At 48.7% G+C, this 21,006-nt stretch overlaps 1 protein-coding gene across 5 annotated transcripts in view; it reads right to left on the reverse strand.

The window, feature by feature from the left end:
- Positions 1-19,132, reverse strand: part of ZDHHC1 (zDHHC palmitoyltransferase 1) — a 63,667-nt gene extending 44,535 nt beyond the window's left edge. For 4 of the 5 annotated variants that reach the window (XM_073307320.1, XM_073307317.1, XM_073307319.1 and 1 more), the window contains exon 1: positions 18,894-19,131. The gene's annotated coding sequence lies outside the window, so the exon portion shown is untranslated. Of the gene's footprint in view, positions 1-18,893 lie in introns of all 5 variants that reach the window. The other variant, XM_073307316.1, reaches the window with a different exon arrangement.
- Positions 19,133-21,006: the final 1,874 nt, after the last annotated feature.

Consider the following 21,006-nt stretch of genomic DNA (forward strand, 5'->3'; position numbering starts at 1 on the left):
TTTCCACAGTATGATCACCACTCACTTCTCCACTGAGTGCAGCTCTCATTCTGGTGACCCTGTGCTGAAGGGCAGGGACGAGCTCAACACTCAGATCTAGGAACCAGATTTCAGAGTAACAGCCGTGTTAGTCTGTATTCGCAAAAAGAAAAGGAGTACTTGTGGCACCTTAGAGACTAACCAATTTATTAGAGCATAAGCTTTCGTGAGCTACAGCTCACTTCCTCAGATGCATAAGATATGCATCTGAGGAAGTGAGCTGTAGCTCACGAAAGCTTATGCTCTAATAAATTGGTTAGTCTCTAAGGTGCCACAAGTACTCCTTTTCTTTTTGAGATCTAGGAACGTGACTTTGTGTAAGCCAAAATTTCTGCAGCTACTGCTCATCATCCCAAGCTTGCATTATGATGTGATCCCACCTATCAATGCTGCCATTTTTCAGGCCCAGAAGCAGCGCTCCACCATCTGCAGCTGCTCCGTGAATGCCATCAACAACCTTGAATTGGTTCTTGCTTTGTCACACAGCAATCTACCCTCCAAAAAATTGTCATTCAGTTCTTCTTGCGGATCAGCAAGATTATATGTCCTCTACTTCAACATTCATGACAATAGTGCAGAGCTGGGCAGGCTCCATGGTGGACAGCAAGGACAGCCATGTTGGTTCATGGAATTTTTTTAAAAAGGTATGAAAATTATGGGATATAGATGGTATTATGGGATGGAGACAGATGCACACTGGGAAATTACCCCTTTCTACTAGTCAACCCTGTGCAACTCATTTCTGCTCCCCCCCCCCCCATGCATTGACAAAACTTCCCAAAAGACAGTGTACTGGACGGAGGTAGGTTGCACACTGGGATACCCACACATGGTATACCGCACTGTGCATCAACACAAGCACTCCTGGTGAGTACATGCAGCGCCAACACAAGGAGTCAAGTATGCATGTGCACAAGTGATATACTAACTCTGGCTGCTTTATGCTGATCTACCTTGCGTCGACCAAAGTTTGTAACGTAGACATGGCCTTAATCTGACTCCAACTCTTCAAAAAGAAACCAAGTTACTGAGTCTAAGGAAAATGAACATTTTTCTGCAAGGAGAGATGTCATGTTCTACAGTGCAAAACCAGACCACTGAGGGGTTGTGTCACCACCTACCCTATAACACTGGGTGCCCCACAATGCTTTGCTGCTGTAGCTCCCTAACTGGGCCGCTCACAACCAGCCGACGAGCATGCAGGTCACATCCTGACTGTCTGTGTGCTAGACAGCCTGGTTCAGCAGCTCTGACCTCAGCAGCCTGTCTATAGCCACACAGCCCCACTCTGGCTTACACCAGCCTTGGTTACAACCAGCAAGATGACTCCAACACACTCCCAGTCCCAAATTTTCCCAATGATTTCTAGATACATTTTACTTCCATTAGACACTAACCAATTTATTTGAGCATACGCTTTCGTGAGCTACAGCTCACTTCATCGGATGCATAAAGTGGAAAATGCAGTGAGGATGTTTTATACACACAGACCATGAAAAAATGGGTGTTTATCACTTCAAAAGTTTTCTCTCCCCCCACCCCACTCTCCTGCTGGTAATAGCTTATCTAAAGTGATCACTCTCCTTACAATGTGTATGATAATCAAGATGAGCCATTTCCAGCACAAATCCAGGGTTTAACAAGAACGTCTGAGGAACAGAACTACTAGCCGTCACCTTCAGCCCCCAACTAAAACCTCTCCAATGCATTATCAAGGATCTACAACCTATCCTGAAGGACGACCCATCACTCTCACAAATCTTGGGAGACAGGCCAGTCCTTGCCTACAGACAGCCCCCCAACCTGAAGCAAATACTCACCAGCAACTACATACCACACAACAGAACCACTAACCCAGGAACCTATCCTTGCAACAAAGCCCGTTGCCAGCTGTGCCCACATATCTATTCAGGGGACACCATCACAGGGCCTAATAACATCAGCCACACTATCAGAGGCTCATTCACCTGCATATCTACCAATGTGATATATACCATCATGTGCAAGCAATGCCCCTCTGCCATGTACATTGGTCAAACTGGACAGTCTCTACGTAAAAGAATAAATGGACACAAATCAGATGTCAAGAATTATAACACTCATAAACCAGTCGGAGAACACTTCAGTCTCTCTGGTCACACGATTACAGACATGAAAGTTGCGATATTACAACAGAAAAACTTCAAAACCAGACTCCAGCGAGAGACTGCTGAATTGGAATTCATTTGCAAATTGGATACAATTAACTTAGGCTTGAATAGAGACTGGGAGTGGCTAAGTCATTAGGCAAGGTAACCTATTTCCCCTTGGGTTTTTTTCCTACGCCCCCACCCCACCGCTCCTCAGACGTTCTTATTAAACCCTAAATTTGTGCTGGAAATGGCCCACCTTGCTTATCATGCATATTGTAAGGAGAGTGATCACTTTAGATAAGCTATTACCAGCAGGAGAGTGGGGTGGGAGGAGAGAAAACCTTTTGAAGTGATAAACACCCTTTTTTTCATGGTCTGTGTGTATAAAACATCCTCACTGCATTTTCCACTTTATGCATCCGATGAAGTGAGCTGTAGCTCACGAAAGCTTATGCTCAAATAAATTGGTTAGTCTCTAAGGTGCCACAAGTACTCCTTTTCTTTTTGCGAATACAGACTAACACGGCTGCTACTCTGAAACTTGGCTTCCATTGTTTCTAATCCCACAATGCTTAATTTACATAGGAGACCACCAGATAGCTGTGACATTCCCTCCTGCCTGGGCAAACTGTACAGTATCTAAAATCAATGAGTATCCATAATTACTTACATAATGTTAATACATACACTTCACAATATTAATCAGTGTGTCAGCTTTCAGAAAAGACATCATTCTATATATTTTATAATACTGTAAGGTATACAATCAGTTGATTCAGTTGCTTATCATTCTTCCTCCTCTACCCACTTAAGAAAGGAAGAAGTCTTTCAAACCTTGTTGTAAGGTAACGTTAATTGGTTAGAAAAAAGAAAATTAATATTAACATTGATTAGGCAATTTTTTAAAAATCAACAGAACTTACAATAGTTCTGAAAGCCACCTGAATGCACTAGTGAGGGAAATGTGAGTTGCATTTCCTGCAATGGACAAAATCATCTTGCTGGAAAGCTTCAGTAAAATAACAGCTCTTAGTGAGAGAGACATCAGCACTATCCAGAGTTCAGGAAATACCAAAACAGGGACAAGACGGGAATTGCTAAAAACTGTTTCTAAGGCCGGGTATACACTACAAACTTACATTGGTATAGCTACACCACCCAGGAGTGTGAAAAATCCACACCCCTGAGCGATCCTCCGGTGTAGACAGCACTATGTCAACAGGATGGCTTCTCCTGTCGACATAGCTACTGCCTCTTGCGGAGGTGGATTAACTATGCCAGGGGTTCTCAAACTGTGGATCGGGACCCCAAAGTGGGTTGGGACCACATTTTAATGGGGTCGCCAAGGCTGGTGTTGGCCCTGGGCCCCAGCAAATCTGAAGCCCAAGCCCCACCGCCCAGGGCTAAGGTTACATGCCCTCCACCCGGGGGGGCTTCAGCTTTGGCCCCCCCGCCCAGGCGGTGGAGCTCGGGCGGGCTCAGTCTTCGGTCCCCCCTCCTAGGGTCGTGTAGTAATTTTTGTTGTCAGAAGGTCACGATGCAACAAAGTTTGAGAACTGCTGAACTACACGGATGAGAGAAGCTCTCCTGAAGCACTACAGTGGCACAGCTGCAGCGGTGAAGATTTTTAAGTGCAGACCCGCCCTGAGATACGACAGAGTCTTATTTAACCACCTGTGCTTATAGAAGTAAACCCTGCAGTTTTCCTTCAACAATAGGATTTAACAGCAACATGCAGTGCCCACATGCTGTTTTTGAGTTCCCAGAGATAAGCACAAGACAGGGCACCACCAGTCCAGCCCAATGTTCATAGGACATTAATACATCCCCAAAGGCGTTCAGTGGTTGACACTGGCACCCAGTTTGGTCCAGAAGGGCAGGAGCTAAAAAGTAGCAAATCAAATGAGCTGCAAGTTTAACTTATTTATTTACTCACTGAACTTACTTGGTTTAGGATTTTCAGTGATATTTCTGCCTAGCATCCCAATTAAACTGTGAGGGTGGAATGGGCTACAAGAGGTCAATGAACGTTACAGAGCACAGACTGTGGGAATGTCTCTTAGCTGTGCAATCCCAATCCGAGCTTTATTCCTGATGAGTACATGGTGCACTAGAAATATTTTGAGAACTGTTCTAACATCTAATACTAGCAGAACAGGGTGCGTGTAAGGGTATGTCTACACTACGAAATTAGGTCGAATTTATAGAAGTCGAATCTTTAGAAAGCGATTTTATACAGTCGATTGTGTGTGTCCCCAGTTAAAACCATTAAGACCATTAAGTCGGCGGAGTGCGTCCACAGTACCGAGGCTAGCGTCGACTTCCGGAGTGTTGCACTGTGGGTAGCTATCCCACAGTTCCCGCAGCCCATTGGAATTCTGGGTTGAGATCCCAATGCCTGATGGGGCAAAAAACATTGTCGCAGGTGGTTCTGGGTACATGTCGTCAGGCCTCCATTCCCTCCCTCCCTCTCTCTGTGAAAGCAACAGCAGACAATCGTTTCGCGCCTTCACCGTCACCGTACGTCTCCTGGGTGCTGGCAGATGTGGGACTGCGTTGCTACAGAGCAGCAGCTCATTGCCTTGTGGCAGCAAACAGTGCAGTACGACTGGTAGCCGTCCTCGTCATCTCTTGGGTGCTCTGGCCGGCCTTGGTCAGGTTGGTCGGGGCACCTGGGCAGACATGGGTGCTCCTGGCAGATCTTGGTGAAGTCTGTCGGGGGCGCCTGGCCGGACATGGGTGCTCCTGGCAGACCTCGGTAAAGTCTGTCAGGAGCACCTGCTCATAAATGGGAGTGACGCAGATCATTCTCTTCTTTAAGTTTTGTCTAATGGAGATTCTGTCCTGCCTGGAATATTGGCAGAGGGATAGCTCTCCCAGCCAGCAGCACCGTCTGCTGCCAGACAACCCCTCCCTCCCTCCAATCGTGAAAGCAAAGGGCGACAATCGTTTCACGCCTTTTTCCATGTGGGGGCCATATTGCTGTCAGCATCATCATCCACCCGCTGCTTCTGCTGCCACTCTGCTCTCCTGCTCACACCATACCACGGCAAGCATGGAGCCCGCTCAGATCACCGCCGCAGTCGTTACCGCTCTAAACACCATGCGCATTATCATGCAGTATATGCAGAACCAGAACCTGCAGAAGCAGGCAAGGAGGCGACGGCAGCGCAGTGAGGAGAGTGATGAGGACATGGACACAGACTTCTCTCAAAGTACGGGCCCCGGCAATTTGGTCATCCTGGTGGCAATGGGGCAGGCTCATGCCGTGGAATGCCAATTCTGGGCCCGGGAAACAAGCACAGACTGCTGGGACCGCATAGTGTTGCAGGTCTGGGATGATTCCCGATGGCTGCGAAACTTTCGTATGAGTAAGGGCGCTTTCATGGAAATTTGTGACTTGCTTTCCCCTGCCCTAAAGCGCCAGAATACCAAGATGAGAGCAGCCCTCACAGTTCACAAGCGAGTGGTGATAACCCTCTGGAAGCTTGCAATGCCAGACAGCTACCGGTCAGTTCGGAATCAATTTGGAGTGGGCAAATCTACGGTGGGGGCTGCTGTGATGCAAGTAGCCAACTTGCTATCAAGGGTAGAGACTCTGGGAAATGTGCAGGTCATAGTGGATGGCTTTGCAGCAATGGGATTCCCTAACTGTGGTGGGGCGATAGACGGAACGCATATCCCTATCTTCGGACCGGACCACCAAGGCAGCCAGTACATAAACCGAAAGGGGTACTTTTCAATTGCGCTGCAAGCACTGGTGAATCACAAGGGAAGTTTCACCAACATCAACGTGGAATGGCCGGGAAAGGTACATGACGCTTGCATCTTTAGGAACTCTGGTCTATGGGAATGGCTGCAGCAAGAGACTTACTTTCCAGACCAAAAAATAACTGTTGGGGATGTTGAAATGACTATAGTTATCCTTGGGGACCCAGCCTACTCCTTAATGCCATGGCTCATGAAGCCATACACAGGCACCCTGGACAGTAGGCAGGAGCTGTTCAACTCTAGGCTGAGCAAGTACAGAATGGAGGTAGAATGTGCATTTGGATGTTTAAAAGCACGCTGGCGCAGTTTACTGACTCGGTTAGACCTCAGCAAAACCAATATTGCCATTGTTATTACTGCTTGCTGTGTGCTCCACAATCTCTGTGAGAGTAAGGGGGAGACATTTAGGGTGGATTGGGACGTTGAGGCAAATCGCCTGGCTGCTGATTACTCACAGCCAGACACCAGGGTGGTTAGAAGACCACAGCAGGGTGCGCTGATCATCAGAGAAGCTTTGAAAACCAGTTTCATGGACTGGCCAGGTTACGGTGTGAAAGTTCTGTTTGTTTCTTGATGAAAACCCACCCCCTTGGTTCACTCTACTTCCCTGTAAGCCAACCACCCTCCCCTCCCCCCTTTGATCACCGCTTGCAGAGGCAATAAAGTCACTGTTGTTTCAAATTCATGCATTCTTTATTAATTCATCACACAAATGGGGGGATAACTACCAAGGTAGCCCGGGAGGGGTGGGGGAGGAGGGAAGCACTGGGTGGGGTGGGGGAGGAGGGGAGGATGGAAGGACAAGGCCACACTGCACTTCAAAACTTATTGAATGCCAGCTTTCTGTTGCTTGGGCAGTCCTCTGGGGTGGAATGGTTGGGTGGCCAGAGGCCCCCACACCGCGTTCTTAGGTGTCTGGGTGAGGAGGCTATGGAACTTGGGGAGGAGGGCAGTTGGTTACACAGGGGCTGCCGTGGCGGTCTTTGCTCCAGCTGCCTTTCCTGCACCTCAACCATACGCCGGAGCATATCAGTTTGATCCTCCAGTAGCCTCAGTATTGCATCCTGCCTCCTCTCATCACACTGACACCACCTCTCCTCTCGCTCATCCCTCCTCTCCTCGCATTCATTTTGTGCTTTCCTGGACTCTGACATTGTCTCCCGCAACGCACAAACCCAACTAACCCCCCCTCTCCACACACAAACACCCAATTTTCTGGGATGATCGCTTCACCCCTCTCCCTCACCGTGTGGGTAACAGCGGGGATGATTTCTGTTCAGCCACAGGCAAACAGCTCAGCAGGAATGGCCACCTCTGAATGTCCCCTTAATAAAATTCCCCTATTTCAACCAGGTGACCATGAATGATATCACTCTCCTGAGGATAACACAGAGAGATAAAGAACAGATGTTGCTTGAATCCCAGCAAATACCAGGACCATACGCTGCCATGTTTTGTTATGCAATGATTCCAGACTACGTGCTGCTGGCCTGCCGTGGTAAAGTGTCCTACCATGGACGGAATAAGGCTGCCCTCCCAAAAACTTTTTGCAAAGGCTTTGGGAGTACATCCAGGAGAGCTTCACTGAGATGTCCCTGGAGGATTTCCGCTCCATCCCCATATACGTTAACAGACTTTTCCAGTAGCTGTACTGGCCGTGAATGCATCCCAACTCTTCAGGGCAAATTAATCATTAAACACGCTTGCTTTTAAACAGTGCATTATATTTACAAAGCTACACTCACCAGCGGTCCCTTCTCTGCCTTCTAGGTCAGGGAGCCTGCCTTCGGTGGGTTGGGAGGGTACTAGATCCAGGGTGAGAAACAGTTCCTGGCTGTCGGGGAAAACGGTTTCTACATTTGCTTGCTGTGCTTCAACCTCCTCCTCCTCATCATCTTCCTCTTCCCCAAAATCCGCATTCCTGTTGCATGAGAGTCCATTGAGGGAGTCCACGCACCGGGCTGGGGTAGTTGTAGGGGCACCCCCTAGAATGGCATGCAGCTCATCATGGCAGCAGCAGCATGTCTGGGGCTCTGACCCAGAGCGGTCGTTTGCCTCTCTGGTTTTTTGGTAGGCTTGCCCGAGCTCCTTAAGTTTCACACGGCACTGCTGCGGGTCCCTGTTATAGCCTCTGTCCTTCATGCCCCTAGAGATTTTTTCAAATATTTTGGCATTTCGTCTTTTGGAACGAAGTTCTGATAGCACGGATTCGTCTCCCCATACAGCGATCAGATCCAATACCTCCCGTTCGGTTCATGCTGGAGCTCTTTTGCGATTCTGGGACTGCATGGTCACCTGTGCTGATCAGCTCACCATGCTGGTTAAACAGGAAATGAAATTCAAAAGTTCATGGGGCTTTTCCTGTCTACCTGGCCAGTGCATCTGAGTTGAGAGTGCTGTCCAGAGCAGTCACAAAGGAGCACTCTGGGATAGCTCCCGGAGGCCAATACCATCTAATTGAGTCCACACTACCCCAAATTCGACCCAGCAAGGTCGACTTCAGCACTAATCCACTCGTTGGGGAGGAGTACAGAAACCCAGTTTTAAGAGCCCTTAAAGTTGGAAAAAATGGCTTCGTAGTGTGGATGGGTGCAGGGCTAAACCGATCTAACGCTGCTAAATCCGACCTAAACTCGTAGTGTAGACCAGGGCTAAAAGTGTGTACACAGGTGGAACGGGTAGTAAGCTTTACCTGGTGATTAAGGAGACTTACATCAATTTCTGCAGAACTCAAACTTCAATTAAAAAATAATTTCTAGCCCTTATGATTGTGGAAAAAGAACCCTACCAAATGTGAACCATGCAGCTCCAGTGCCTATGCTTCTGCTCATAATTTTACTGTTGCTACAAAGGCCATGTCTACACTACAAACTTACATCAACTCAAGTTACGTCAGCATACAGCCACCGCAGTTAGTATATCACTTGTGTGCGTGCATACTTGGCTCATGTCGGCGGGGCACATATTCACCAGGAGTGCTTGTATTGATGCAGACTGCAGTGCACCATGGGTAGGTATCCCATTGTGCAACTCACCCATGTCCAGCACATTCTCTTTTGGGAAGTTTTGGCAATGTATGATGGGGCTAATTCAATCGCGCAGCGGTGACTGGGTCAACTTCCCCGTCACAACTATCTCCATCCCATAATTTCATCTATACCCCATAATTTTTGCAGCTTTCTTTCAAAATGCCACAAACCTGAACAACTCTCCTTGCTGTCTGCAATCTCTGAGAGAAGGATGGATCCTGCACAGCTCTGCACTAGTGTCCTGAGTGTTGCAAGCAAAGCGTGCACAATCCTATAGTACTTGCAGAGCTGCAAGAAGAGACACAGGGAACATGATGATTCCTTGGAGGACAGATTGCTGTGGGACATAGCCAGAACCAATTTAAGTTTGTTGCTCGCATTCATGCAGCAGCTGCAGATGGTGGACCACCCGGTTCTGGGCCCCAGAAACAAGCATTACAACTTGTTGGGATCGCATTGTCATGCAGGTTTGGGGTGACAAGCAGTGGCTGGAGAACTTTTGGATGTACACAGCCACATTCCTGGATCTGTGTGCCAAGCTTGCCCCAGCCCTCCAGTGCAGAGACACCAAAATGAGAGCTGCACTGACAGCAGAGAAGTAAGTGGAGATCGCACAGTGGAAACTTACGATGCCAGGTTGCTACCAGTCAGTCGGGAATCAATTTGGAGTCAGGAAATCCACCACGGGGCTGTTGTGATGCAAGTGTGAAGGGCCATTAATTGCCTCCTACTGTGCAGGACTATGCCTCTCAGCAGTGTGCATGACACAGTGGATGGATTTAGTGCAATGAGGTTCCCGAAGCACGGTGGAGATAGATGACACGCATATCCCTATTTTGGCACCAGACCACCTTGCCACAGAGTACATCAACAGAAAGGGCGACTTTTATATCGTTACACAAGCACTGGTGGATCACTTCACTGATATCAGTGTGGGCTGTCAGGGAAGGTGCATGACACTCACATGTTTAAGCGCACAGGACGGATCAGAAAGCTCCAAGCTGGGTCTCTCTTTCCTGACCGGCAGATTACCACTGGCAATGTTGAAATGCCAGTAGTGATCCTCGGCAACCCAGCCTTACCCCTTGCTTCCCCAGCTCATGAAGCCATTCACCACCCACCTCAACAGTACCAACGAACACTTCAGCTACTGGCTCAGCAGGTGAATAATGACAGTCGAATATGCCTTTGGTTGTTTGAAGGGATGCTGGCATTATTCACTCACAAAATTGACCTCACCTGAGAAAAATATCCCAATGGTTATAGCTGCCTGCTGTGTCCTGCATAACATCTGTGAAGCTAGGCCGGAAAAGTTTCCACTGAGGTGGAGGTGGAGTTGCTCTCTGCTGAATTTGAACAGCCAGATACAAGGGTTATTGGAAGAGCTCCATGTGGAGCGATACGGTTCAGGGAGGCTTTGAAAGACCATTGTAATATTGACCCAGAGTCGTGTGTGTTGCTGTAGTGTACTCTATCTGGCCCTGGTCTTTTGCAGCCTGGTATGAATTGTGTGGTGATTGCTGTACATATGGGGATATAACATTGTCAATGCACCTATTAATTTTGTTTGTGAATGACCTTATGAGTTGTGTGACACTGTGCATTAACAGGTAATCGGCTGCGTTCAGAACCGCTGAGCACCAGCCAGCATATGTTGTGAACGAATAAAGAAACTGTGTTCCAAATAACAGAATTTTATTATTCTGTAACCAAACCTGTGCAAAAAACAACAACAACAAAACCCCAAAAAACCTCCCATCATTTAAAAACAAATACATTTAAAAAAATTAATAAAAAGTAATAAATTAACAGAACTTATGAAGGGGAAAAAACATTCATGCCCCTTTCAGCTACACATAAACCACCTGTGGCTTTCACAGGTCTGTGTTTGTGACACTGTGATTGTCTTTAATGTCTCCCGGGAAGGAGCGGTAGGGATAATGCAGCGACCCCCGAGACCACATGGAATGTTAAGGAGACACATAGGGAGGTCTGGATATTGAGTTCTCAATGGGCTGCAGAGTGAGGCAAGCATGGGACTGGTGAGACTGCAGCATCTGTGTTTGCTACCTCAGAATCCCCATTATATCCTGGTGCATCTCCCTTTCATTTTCTTGCACCTTTCTCCTCTTCACTCTATCCGTCTCCAGGCTGTCATAGAATCATAGAATCATAGAATATCAGGGTTGGAAGGGACCTCAGGAGGTCATCTAGTCCAACCCCCTGCTCAAAGCAGGACCAATCCCCATTTTTTGGCCCAGATCCCGAAATGGCCCCCTCAAGGATTGAACTCACAACCCTGGGTTTAGCAGGCCAATGCTCAAACCACTGAGCTATCCCCACAATGTTCATCCTCCTGGCCCTGTGCTCGCTGTCTGATGCAGAACTGGCTTGCAGGATCTTCTGGAACATGTCATCCTGAGTCCTTTTCTTTCTCTTCCTTATCTGGCTCAGGTGTTCTGTGGGTGTGGAGGGGGAGACCCTGAAGGCCACAATGGCAGCAGCTGCAGATAAAACATACAGTGGATAGCATTTTCGGTGTATTCACTATGGAAAATGAAACTTAAGATGCTGAACTCACTCCCCTAAAGTTTTAAGCACTATATTCTCACTTCTGCTTGAGATTGCTTGTGCACGGCACCAGTCACAGCACCAGTCATGGTGAGCATAGCCCCCCCAGGGGTTGGGGAAATGAGGAGGGAATTGCTTATTTGCACGATTCTAGTAGTATTGGGCAGCGCCACTGAGTACTGGCACCGTACTGCGCAGGCAGTGGTGATTTCAGCTCATCTCTCCTTTCTGAGGGTAACAGAAGCAGAAAGAGCACTGAGGCCATCCAGGCCAGACCATACACTGCTAGACTCTGTACGGCAATGGTGCCTGCTGACGTTATGGCTGAATAGTGTGGGAAAGTGTCCTACTGTGGAAGAAGAAATAAGGCAGCCCTCCCTAGAAACCTTTGGCAGAGGATTGCAGAGTACCTCCACTGAAGTTTCACAGAGATCTCTCTGGAGGATTCCCGGGACAACCCTGCACAAAAACTGCTCTGCCTGCCCCACCTCTCTCATAATTCTAGAGGGGAATGAAAAGCAGACATCAATTCTACCTCTCTTGGATGTACCACTACCTCTTCTAGCAAGAGTAAATTAATGATAGGTCAAAAGATGTGTCCTGCTACTTTGGGAGTGCCATCCCTGTAATTTTAAATTAAACTACACACTTACCTGAAGTTCTTTCCCCTGCATTGGGCTTGCCAGTGCTTAACTAGTGGGACTGGCTGGACTGTCGCAGTGTCAAAAACAGGCCTAGGCTCGCTGGCCAGTTGGATCCCCCAGTCAGCTGTCCCTCCTCCTCCTCCTCACTGTTCACAGCAGGGGCCTGTGACTCAGGCTTCTCAGAGGTATCCAGAGTGCTCTTGTGGGTGGGGTGGTGTCTCTGCTGAGTATGGCACGTAGCTCTTTCTAAAAGTGGCAGGTCCGTGGCTTGGCACTGGATCGATTGTTTGCCTCCATGGCCTTCTGATATGCCTGCTGCAGCTCCTTGGCTTTCACGCTGCACTGCTGCTGGTCCCTGTTGTAGCCCTTGTCCTGCATCCCCTGAGCAATTTCCTCATAAATGTCCACGTTTCTGCAGCTGATTTGGAGCTGTGTCTGCACAGCCTCTTTTCCCTCCAAGCCATGGAGAGCCAATACCTCTGGTCTACTCCAGACAGGAGCGAGTCTGGATTGTGTAGCCAGCATGCTCAGCTGAGAAGTTGGACTCAACAATGGAGAGCTGCTAGGTGTGCTCCTGAAGAGGGGCATCCAGGAAAAGGAATTTCAAAAATTCACTGGGATTTAATGGGGAGGTTGGACTGCCGGTCTCTGTGACTCCTGGGCTGTGGAGCTCACAATGTGGACCAGAGTGGTCAGTATGGAGTATTGTGGAAGAGGACAGTAACAGTTGACTAAGTAAGGCAGGGTCTACACTCACACTGCGTCTACCTAGGAACTCCGAACTTGGCTCTATGCTGCTCAGGGCAGTGATGTTATTAAATCAGTGTAACAGGCACTTATGTTGGTGGGAGCCAAATTTTAGTGTAGACACATGCACAAGTAGGTTGATGTAAGCAGCCTTCTATCGACCTAACTTTATAGTGTAAACCAGGCCTCAGAAAAGCTAACAAAAATGGTGCACTTCACTACCTCCATTCAGAACCCTGTAGGCAATGTGAAATTGACCTGATTCTTGTCAGTTTCTTGTTAGGGAAAGCTTTGAACAATGGATCTAGTCACTGTCCAGGAGGATGCAAAAAAATTAAAGGCAGTTAATTGACCCATGAACAATCTCCAGCACCTAGAACACGTCAATTCCCAGGTCTGATCTACGGCTCTCAGGGAAAGTCATCTCACCTGGGATCCCAAAATGTAAACTTCCTCAATAACAGGGACAGAAACAAGTTCTGCATATCCTCAAGATCCTTTCCCTAGCCCAGTAGCATCACTTCCACTTACACGATATAAGCCTCAGCTTGCCTTCACATACAACTCCTGATTTCACTTCAACTGTTCCTACAGTTTCAGGCATGCTAGCAGCTTTGCTGAGTGAGCCACAATTGAAAAGGGAAATTGAGCCTCTTACATCACTAACAGCTTGGCACTGCTGCCTTGTCTGCTTCTCCTTATACCTAGAAGCAGCGTCTGACTTGGTGCCACATGACATTTTGATTAAAAAATTAGAACAATATAAAATTAACATGGCATACATTAAATAGATTAAAAACTGGTAGGTCTCAAAATAGAATTGTAAACTGGGAATTGTCATCAAGTGAGTCTGTATCCAATGGGGTCCAGCAGAGATTGGTTCTTGGCCCTACACTATTTAACATTTTTATCAATGACCTAGAAGAAAACATAGAATCATCACTGATAAAGTCTTCAGATGACACAAAAATTGGGGGAGCAGTAAATAAAGAAGAGAAGAGGTCACTGTTTCAGAGTGAGCTGCATCGCTCGGAAAACAGGCCGCAGGCAAACAATATGTATTTTATACATCTAGCCATATTAAATCTATGAACAAAGAATGTAGGCCATATTTACAAGATGGGAAACTCTATCCTGGGAAGCAATAACTCTGAAAAAGATTTGGGGGTCATGGTGGATAATCTTCTGAACATGAGTTCCCAATGTGACACAATGGCCTAAAGAGCTAATGCGATCCTGGAATGCACAGACAGAAGAATCTCAAGGAGAAGACAGGTTATTTTACTTTTGTAAGTACTGCTGGAATATCATGTCCAGTTCTAGTGTGCACAATGCAAGAATGATGCTGATAAATTGGAGAGTGTTCAGAGTCATGAGAATGATTAAAGGATTAGAAAACATTTGCATCCCACCATCAACCTCAGCCTGGTCCAGTCCACACAAGAGATCCACTTCCTGGACACTACAGTGCTAATAAACAATGGTCACATAAACACCGCCCTATACCGGAAACCTACTGACCGCTATTCCTACCTACATGCCTCCAGCTTTCACCCTGACCACACCACACGATCCTTCGTCTACAGCCAAGCTCTGCGATACAACCGCATTTGCTCCAACCCCTCAGACAGAGACAAACACCTACAAGATCTCTGTCAAGCATTCTTACAACTACAATACCCACCTGCAGAAGTGAAGAAACAGACTGATAGAGCCAGAAGAGTTCCCAGAAGTCACCTACTACAGGACAGGCCTAACAAAGAAAATAACAGAACGCCACTAGCCATCACCTTCACCCCCAACTAAAACCCCTCCAATGCATTATTAAGGATCTACAACCTATCCTGAAGGATGACCCAACACTCTCAGAAATCTTGGGAGACAGGCCAGTCCTTGTCTACAGACAGCCCCCCAACCTGAAGCAAATACTCACCAACAACCACATACCACACAACAGAACCACTAACCCAGGAACCTATCCTTGCAACAAAGCCCGTTGCCAACTGTGCCCACATATCTATTCAGGGGACACCATCACAGGGCCTAATAACATCAGCCACACTGTCAGAGGCTCGTTCACCTGCACATCCACCAATGTGATATATGCCATCATGTGCAAGCAATGCCCCTCTGCCATGTACATTGGTCAAATTGGACAGTCTCTACGTAAAAGAATAAATGGACACAAATCAGATGTCAAGAATTATAACATTCATAAACCAGTCGGAGAACACTTCAATCTCTCTGGTCACGCAATTACAGACATGAAGGTCGCTATCTTACAACAAAAAAACTTCAAATCCAGACTCCAGCGAGAAACTGCTGAATTGGAATTCATTTGCAAATTGGATACTATTAATTTAGGCTTAAATAGAGACTGGGAGTGGCTAAGTCATTATGCAAGGTAGCCTATTTCCCCTTGTTTTTTCCTACCCCCCCCCCAAGACGTTCTGGTTAAACTTGGATTTGTGCTGGAAATGGCCCACCTTTATTATCATGCACATTGTAGGGAGAGTGGTCACTTTGGATGAGCTATTACCAGCAGGAGAGTGAGTTTGTGTGTGGGGGGGGGTGGGGGTGGGGGTGGGGGTGAGAAAACCTGGATTTGTGCTGGAAATGGCCCACCTTGATTTTCATACACATTGTAAGGAGAGTGGTCACTTTAGATAAGCTATTACCAGCAGGAGAGTGGGGTGGGAGAAGGTATTGTTTCATGGTCTCTGTGTATATAATGTCTTCTGCAGTTTCCACAGTATGCATCCGATGAAGTGAGCTATAGCTCACGAAAGCTTATGCTCAAATAAATCGGTTAGTCTCTAAGGTGCCACAAGTACTCCTTTTCTTTTTGCGAATACAGACTAACACGGCTGTTACTCTGAAACATGCCTTATAGTGAGATTCAAGGAGCTCAATCTATATAACTTAACAAAGAGAAAGTTAAGGGGTAATTTGATCACAATCTACAAGTACCTACACAGGGAACAAATATTTAATAATGGGCTCTTCAATCTAGCAGAGAAAGGTATAATATGATCTAATGGCTGGAAATTGAAGCTAGGCAAATTCAGATTGGAAATAAGATGTAAATGTTTGATGGTAAGGGAAATTAACCATTGGAACAATTTACCAGAGGTTGTGGTGGATTCTCCATCACTGAAGACGTATAAATCAAAATTGGATGTTTTCTAAAAGATATTCTCTAGAAATTCTAGGGAGAAGTTGTGTGTGTTATATGGGTCAGAGTAAATGATCACAGTGGCCTCTTCTGGCCTTGGAATCTGTGAATCTGTGAAATTCTGTGATCTGTGAGACAGGTTTGACTTGATCACCTAATGATTCCTGCTATCCTTAAATTCTATGAATCATGAAAACCTTTTACCAATACTTCTGTACAAACACTTTTACCAAATTTTTTCCCTCCCTCAGGATGTTTGGTGTAGGACTTGGTAGCATCCTTATTACGATCATAAAAGTTTCCTTTTGGAAAGGCAGACCGCACCAAATTATGCAGGAATTCATGAATAAATTTTCCTTCTGTGTAAAAAAGGGTCTTAATACAAATAATTAGGAACACTTATAATTGCATGCATGCACACACACATGCACATACACATTCTCAAAGTACGTCACCAGTGATTAGCACTAACAATAACAGCAACAACTGCTCAATTAAACAGTTATAACAAAAACTGCAACTTTTTTCTTATTTTACTATTTCAGAGTCAAAGTGAACAAATGGAATGAGTTGTGTCAATTGAGTAAATATGATTTAATTAACAGTGAACCATGCATCTCACTTACTACACTTGTAGTTGTCTGACTTCAGAAAAAATCAAAAAGCTGACCCTCGACCATTTTCATCAGACATTTCTGTGCATGATAGCGGGTAAGTTGAAAGAAAGCAAGATGCACTTTGGTTATTATGTCCAAGTACTGAATTGCATCTTTTCAAATGCTATTCACGGAATACTAAGACAATGAAATGCCCATATTCCGGAAAAACCTTTTATCTGTCACTCTTTCCTATGTAATTTGAATGCAGCATTATTGTTTCAAATATTGATTAGTTCAATAGAGGACATCAAAGTTATCTGCATAAACATTAAAGCAAAGGGGCTATCATTTTGTATGTTTCCACAAACTTGATCTAACACAGTTGGCAAATCTATGATGTAATTTTGGAATTAAAAACAGGAAAGAAAGTGAAGATATTCCAGTCACAGATGAAATGTTCTCCAAATTCCTCGAAAAGGCAAGTCACTCTGCTGCTGTATGAGTCTCACAGCAAGTCTAAAGACTGGTTCAACTAATTGTATAATAGGGTCATATCCTTTAAACAGTTTAAATACTACATGCATCCGACAAAGTGCACATTCACCCACAAAAGCTCATGCTCCAATACGTCTGTTAGTCTATAAGGTGTCACAGGACTCTTTGCCGCTTTTACAGATCCAGACTAACACAGCTACCCCTCTGAAGACAAGAGACATCAAAAGAAATATTTTTATATTTATTACACAATTAAATGAATTTTGATAAATGTAGCCATTTTCCCTGTTCTTAATTTGTCTAACAAATAGGATTCATATAGACTTTGTAATTTTTAACTGCTCATATAATTCCTATGAAAACATTCCAGCCAGATTTGCAAGAAATTGGTTGATTATTGCTTTTTGGTTGTTTTTTATATGCATATTGTAAGTTTACTAACAAAGAATATGGGAATACACTACTTGGCAGAAAAATTTTGGCCAAGAAATTAAGCTTTGGCTCCGGGCGTGGCATATCCTCATCTATTCATAATGGTCACAAGGATGCATCCCTTGAGGTGACCCAAAAGTATTTTGTCATATAGAGCTAGTCATAACTCAGTTCCTCTACAAATCAGAAGTGGACCAGTGTGTGACAAACAAAACATTAGTTCTTCTTCACACAAAGCACGGTAAACCTGTGGAACTCTTGCCAGGGGATGTTGTGAAGGCCAAAACTAACTGGGTTCAAACAAGAATTAGATAAGTTCATGGAGGATAGGTCTATCAACGGCAACTGGTCAGAGATACAACCTTGTGCTCCAGGTGTCCCTAAGCCTCTAACTGCCAGATGCTGGGACTGGATGACAGGAGATAGATCACTTTGATAATTGCACTGTTCTGTTCATTCCCTCTGAAACACCTGGCATTGGCCACTGTCAGAAGACAGGATACTGGGCTACGTGGACCTTTGGTCTGACCCTATTTGGCCATTCTTATGTTCTTATATGTCAGCATATTGCTCAAGCATAAAGGGTCAGGCTGGAGGAGTGACATGTCCCAGCTACGTCACAACAGTCCAAGTCACCAGGATGTGTCCTTTGCGGGACCTGAGAAGCATTTCATGCACAGCCACTGAAAGCCGCTTTCTTTATTTGAATAATTAATCATTAAACCCGACTATAAGTTGTTATAAAATTCAGTCACATTTACTTTGGCAACATTTCTAATAATTCACCGTCCTCTGGTGATGAAAAAACCCCACTTGGTGTTGGAAGGACATAGGCTAGGGTTGCCAACCCTCCAGGGTTGGCCTGGAGTCTCCAGGAATTGAAGATCAACCTCTCCCTAAAGATTAGGTCATGCGACGAAATCTCCAAGGATCCATCCAGCCACAATTGGCAACCCCACCCCACCCCGGGCACCACAAACACAGGGCTGCAGCCCGGCAGGGGGGGTTGCAATGAACCCCCTGCCCGCCCCGGCGCACGGCGCGCGCCTTATAAAGGGCCGCAGGCAGGGCAGGGCGCTACACCCCGAGGACCGACACGCGCAGCAGGCCCCTGGGGCCCCGGGCCCCGGCTCCTCTCCCGGGCCCCCGCGAGCGGAGGTTCCAGCCGGGCCGGGCCGCCCCTGGCTGACGGCTCCGCCCTCCGCAGTCGGAGGAACCGCTCGGGAGACCCGGCTCCCCAGGCTGCGGCCGCTCCTCACCTTCTCCCCGCAGCGAGAGGCGGCTCTGGGCACCCCGCTCCTGCCTCATCCCGCGGGGCGCGCTCAGGGCCAGGCCGCTGGCTCCAGGCACCTCCCGTGCGCCGGCCTGGGTCAGGCCGCTGGGCCCGTCTCCATGGCGACGGCGACGGCGCGGCGCAAGGACCAAACCGCGCAGGCGACGGGCTGGCTCCGGTCGCACGGCTCGGGCCGGGCGCTCCCGGAGCGGGAGCGGCTTCCCGGCCTTGGAGCAGGCGGGCGGCGCCGCTTACCCCGCCCCCGGCTTCACGAGGGGCCGCCCCGCGAGACCCACCCAGCCCCCCGGCCCCACCCAGCCTGCCCCCCCGACCCACTGCCCCGATACTCCCCCGACCCCCATCCAGCCTACCCCCCCCGACCCACTGCGCCGATACTCCTCCCACCCCCATCCAGCCTGCCCCCCCCGACCTACTGCCCCGACCCCCCCGCAGCCTGCCCCCCCGACCCACTGCCCCGAGACCCCCGACCCCCATCCAGCCTGCCCCCCTGACCCACTGCCCCGATACTCCCCCCACCCCCATCCAGCCTGCCCCCCGACCCACTGCCCCAACACCCCTGAGGCTCCCACCCAGCCTTCCCCCCTGACCCACTGCCCCAACACCCCCGACCCCCACCCAGCCTGCCCTCCCGGCCCACTGCCCCAACACCCCCGACCCCCACCCAGCCTGCCCCCCCGGCCCACTGCCCCGAGGCCCCCACCCAGCCTGCCCCCCCAACCCACTGCGCCGATACCCCCGACCCCCACCCAGCCTGTCCCCTGATCCACTGTCCTGATACCCTCGATCCCTTCCCAGCCTGCCCCCCCGACCCACTGCCCCAGCACCCGCGAGGCCTCCACCCACCCTACCCCGCCCCGGCCCTGAGCCACTGCCCCAATAGCCATGAGATCTCCACCCCCTAACCCCCCCAACCCTGACTCACTGCCCCAAGACCCCTGATCCTGACCCACCCTACCCTGGCCGAGTCCCTGACCCACTGCACCAACACCTGCAAGACCCACACCCACTGCCCCAATACCCCTGACCCCCACCCACCCTACCCTCCAAACCCCTGACCCACTGCCCCAATACCCACGAGACCCCCAACCCCAACTCACTGCCCCAATACCCCCAGCCCCCACCCAGCCTGCCGTCCCTGACCCACTGCCCCAATACCCCTGGCCCCCACCCAGCCTGCTGCCCCCGACCCACTGCCCCAATACCCCCGACCCCCACCCAGCCTGCCCCCCTGAGCCCCCGACCCACTGCCCCACTACCCATGACCCCCATTCTATGCCCCCGAGCCCCTGACCCACTGCCCCAATACCCGTGAGACACCCACTCACCCTACCCCCGACACACTACCCCAATACCCCCAACCCCCACCCATCCCCCTGAGACCCCGACCCACTACCCCAACACCTGTGAGCCCCCCACTCTCCTTACCTCCATGAGCCCCCAACTCACTGCCCTAACACCCGCAAGACCCCCCCAGAGACACTGACCCACTTCCCCAATACCCGCGAGTCCCCGACCCACTGCCCCAATACCCGCGAGACCCTCACCACCCCACCCCCTCAGAGACCCCCTACCCACTGCCCCAACACCCGTGAGCCCCCCAGCCCACCAAGAGCCCCACCCACTGCTCCAGCACCCACAAGACCTTCACCCACACTACCCCCCAAGCCTCCCACCCACTGCCGCAACACCCACGAGCCCCCTACCTCCCTGAGCCACCGACCCACTGCCCCAATACCTGTGAGATACCCACTGTTCCAAGGAGGAGGGATGCAGCGAGCAGCAGAGACGAGTGGAGGAGGCAGTGGGGGTCTTGGGGAAGGGGGGGCACCGCGGCCCAGTTGTCCAGCAGCAGGTTGGCGTCAGCGCCAGGCCTATTATACCCACTGCCTATGGCCCCAGGCAAGGAGCAACTTCCATATCCCCCCCCCCCAATTTGTTAAACTTTTGAATATCTTATTTTTATTGTGTTTGTAGCTCATTTCATGACTTTGATGCATGATTTGCATGCATAGAATCACAGAATATCCGGGTTGGAAGGGACCTCGGGAGGTCATCTAGTCCAACCCCCTGCTCAAAGC

Source organism: Lepidochelys kempii, chromosome 12, assembly GCF_965140265.1.
Source record: "Lepidochelys kempii isolate rLepKem1 chromosome 12, rLepKem1.hap2, whole genome shotgun sequence".
Lineage (NCBI taxonomy): Eukaryota > Metazoa > Chordata > Testudines > Cheloniidae > Lepidochelys > Lepidochelys kempii.